Raw genomic sequence first — 4,761 nt, forward strand, 5'->3', positions numbered from 1 at the left:
TTCTTAAAAATTAATTTTTTTTTAAGATTAAAACGATTAAAATTCTATTATTTCAAAATGTTCCGTTACAACATATATTTTTAATTAATTGTGTTTCAATATATATATTTTTAATATTAAGTTTTAATGTAAACATGACTCTTGTCAGGTATTTTCTCGCCAGATTAAACACAATTTGAAAATATTATTGCACAAATATTAAGCCTTTTGTAGCCCCCCCCCCCTCTCCCACCTCATATTTTCTGGTCTCTTTTTCCCGAAGAAAATACGGAACTCCGGCAGGTAACCAAATGAGCATTTAGTAAAACCGTATTTCATATTTTAATATACAAATGTTTATAATATTATTAATCGTTAAACTGTGTAAATCTTAAAACCTAACAAAGTTATAACAAAGATTAATTATTAATTGCAGTTTGAAGAAGATAAACAAAGGTTTTAAAAAATCATTAAGTCGTTTCTGCTTTACCATAGTTCGCGCAGTTAACACACATCTGACGTCACGGAAACATGAGGTCCAATCTTCACAATCGTTTGGCAGTCTCTAGATATCACATACATACATCGCTATGGTATAATTATTACCATAAAACAGTATTTTTTTTTTTAATTACGGACCAATTGGCATTCACCCTTGAATTGTCGACGTTTAGAAGTTTTTCGGTACGCTGAGAACGAATATTACATTTATTTCTTGCGCAAACGAGTAGTTATTCATATTTGAAGACGTTCTTTATCCAACGTAATCACTACAGTTTGGCAAGCAAGATGGCCGCCCATCGTGCATTTAGGTAAACACACAAAAAAATGCCAAAGAGCCAAAAAAATGACCATAACCCTCCTTTCACTTTCTTAATTTCATCAATTTGGATATATCACACACTTCTCGTGATTGGACAAATAATTATTTTTATGATAAAAAAAAAAAATTTTATTTTCTTTTTTTGACACAAACCGATTTTTTTTTTCTGACACCAAATCTGATAATCAAACCCGTCGCAAATTTACCGTTTGCATGGCATGAACTTCAGGACTCTGGACTTTTTGAATTAATGTTAGTTTCAATAAAGTTATTTTTATATAATAATTTAACCTAAAATGAGCACACACACTTCAGTCACTTGACACTTCACCCCAACCAAAAAAACAAACATTTTGTTTACATTATGGGAGGGGGCGTGGGGGGGGGGATAAGGGCGAGTGTGCAGCAAAGTCCCCTGCGAAGCGCGGGTATCTTCCCTAGTAAATGGATACGTTTGCAGTGTTTTTAGTTAATGTATAATGTTTAATCCGTTCGAAAAACATGTAATGTTGAACGCTGTTGGAGAACAAGAAAAGCTTACCGCAATGTCTTTGAAAACTCAATAATCGCTTCAAAATAAGAAATAAAACAAAATGTTGGTAGAAAACCACTCAATAAATGTTACTGTGACATTTGTTGGGCGGGAATCTTTAACCGAATCAGTTTCAAGTTTCATAATGTAATTATTATAGTTTGCTTTCTTGGTTCAAATCTATTCTTGTAATTTTACTAACTTCGCTTTTTTTATAAGTATTATATTATATTATATTATATTATATATTGTATTATTTAGAATACTAGTGTCATTTTGGATGTTAACGGTAGTTTGACTAATTAGAATAATAATGAAATGTTCAGTTTTTCTGATTTTTATGTTTTCATATATTTTAATTTTTATGTTTTCATATATTTTAATTTTTATGTTTTCATATATTTTAATTTTTATGTTTTCATATATTTTAATTTTTATGTTTTCATAGTTTTTAATTTTTATGTTTTCATAATTTTTAATTTTTATGTTTTCATATATTTTAATTTTTATGTGTTCATATATTTTAATTTTTATGTTTTCATAGTTTTTAATTTATATGTTTTCATATATTTTAATTTATATGTTTTCATATATTTTAATTTTTAATGAAATAGACATACAAAAGAGAAATTTACAAAAGATATTGAAAACAAGTTTTAAGCATTGACAAATATAATCTGAACTTGATAGGAAGACAATTCGATACGTTTTAATAATAAACAGACATTTTTACACGAGGAACAAAATAATTATTTCACCGTTTTATTACGATGACCTTAACTTCTTTGTTCTTTAGCAGTTGATTTTCTATTTAAATAATTTCGTGTTTTTCATTTTTTAATTTTGATTCTTTTATATTTTCATATATTTCATTTTCTTAATGAATTGGACACACAAAACAAAAATTGTATCCATTTAATAAAGAAATCCTTACAAATTTTCTATTTTGAACGAAAAAGAACAAAGAATTCAACCCGATTTTTTTTTTCGTATTGAAACTGGAATGAAAGGTAAGTTTTTAAATATTTTTGTTTACATTTCTAATCCGATTTTTTAAATAACCTTAAATATTAAATTATGTTTATTCATTTCATTTTTTTTTTTTTTTGCAATGCAATAAAAATATTGATTCTATATGATTTATAAGAAACCTGAATATAAAATTTGAATTTCCAATTTATTTGGTTTATTTTTTTAATTCCTGGGATGAAAGATAAGTGTTTTTTTTTTTTGGATTTGTATTACTCTACGCATAGATTCGAAAAAGTTGTCCAAAAACAAATATATAACAAATAAATGTTATCAAAGGCAAGATAAGTTACTTTTCTACCTAAATGGATAATTTTCTAGTGTTTTTATTTAATTTAACATGTTTATTCAGCTCTAAAAACAGTGTTTACCGATGTATTGGAAAATTTTAAATGGTTCCCGACTCTCTCTCTTTCACACGGAAAGTTTGAGAAAAGGAGTTAAATTTTTTTTTTAAATATACAAAATACTGTTAAAAACCACCGAATATATGTCAGCCTATGTCACGGTAACATATATTGAGCGAGTTTCAAACAGTATTTTGTCTTGTTTTTTATTTTTAACTCCTTTTCTCAAACTTACAGTGAAAAAATTTGGGCACAATTTTACATTTTCGAATACATCGGTAAACACTGTATGTTTTTCGAGCTGAATAAACATGTTACATTAAATTAAAACATTAGAAAATTATCCAGTTAGGTAGAAAAGTAACTTATCTTGCCTTTGATAACATTTATTTGTTATATATTTGTTTTTTGACAACTTTTTCGAATCTATGTGTAGAGTAATACAAAAGCATCTATTCTTAAAAAGAAAATACTTATGTGATTTCTGAGAAGCGTAAACACAATAATTCAATTCGAAGAAAACTGATCACAAAAAAAATTAAAAATAAATAAAACTAATTTTCTTGTATTTAATTGTTAAATGATTATCCAATTATGTTTCTGTTCTTTTTTTTTAAATCTAATTTTTAAGTTAAATTCGAATTTTACGAGATGTTATTTTATGAAATTATTAGGTGGAAGTACAGAATAGTTACAAAACACTCTCTCCATGTTAAGAATGACTTTCTGAATAATAAGGTTGTTATTTCAGCCTTGTAACTAATTGTTTTAACATAAAAAAAAAACTTTTTTCTCTCTACACTTAACTATTAAGTCGCTAGAGAGTTTCGTTTGATTTTGTATGTTTTATCCCATATTTAAAATTTTAGAATGGGGATCACTTTCTTTTATTAAGTTCACATAAAATGATCAAATATTTATTGACCACCATTAATTATCAGTAACGTAATGTACAAAAATATATTTGTAAATCGTTACAATGTAACCCGGCGTTGTTTACTCTATAAAAAATAAAATAAAAATTTTAGTAATTTGGCTAATATGTTTAAAAAATTAAAAAAAAGTATCGTTCAAAGACACGACAAATAATAATAAATATTTAAGATTTTAGGACGTGGAATCACTTTTCAATATAAATTTAACATAAAATAAACATCGATTTCATGAACAGTTACAAGACATAATACCTGTAATCATTTGCAGTTTTCAATTTTTGGTTGAATGGCCAAGAGATTTTTTGCTTCCTTACATTTTTTTTTTTGTGTTGTAATTTTTTTCAAATAGTTTTTGTTTTTGTTTTTTTTTTCAAATAATTATTTGGAATTTCACTTAACAAATTATTTAACCAAAGATACCGTAAAAAAATCGCTTAACAAAATTTTCAAAAGTGTTAATTATTTTTTTTTTCAAATAAGTATTTGGAATTTCACTTAACAAATTATTTAACCAAAGATACCATAAAAAAATCGTTTAACAAAATTTTCAAAAGTGTTAATTTTTTTTTTTTATTCAAATAAGTATTTGGAATTTCACTTAACAAATTATTTAACCAAAGATACCGTAAAAAAATCGTTTAACAAAATTTTCAAAAGTGTTAATTATTTTTTTTTCAAATAATTATTTGGAATTTCACTTAACAAATTATTTAACCAAAAATACCGTAAAAAATCGTTTAACAAAATTTTCAAAAGTGTTAATTATTTATTTTTTCAAATAATTATTTGGAATTTCACTTAACAAATTATTTAACCAAAGATACCGTAAAAAAATCGCTTAACAAAATTTTCAAAAGTGTTAATTATTTTTTTTTTCAAATAATTATTTGGAATTTCACTTAACAAATTATTTAACCAAAGATACCGTAAAAAAATCGTTTAACAAAATTTTCAAAAGTGTTAATTATTTTTTTTTTCAAATAAGTATTTGGAATTTCACTTAACAAATTATTTAACCAAAGATACCATAAAAAAATCGTTTAACAAAATTTTCAAAAGTGTTAATTTTTTTTTTTTATTCAAATAAGTATTTGGAATTTCACTTAACAAATTATT

This window comes from Euprymna scolopes, chromosome 27, assembly GCF_053919585.1.
Source record: "Euprymna scolopes isolate OS-2025 chromosome 27, ASM5391958v1, whole genome shotgun sequence".
Taxonomy (NCBI): domain Eukaryota; kingdom Metazoa; phylum Mollusca; class Cephalopoda; order Sepiida; family Sepiolidae; genus Euprymna; species Euprymna scolopes.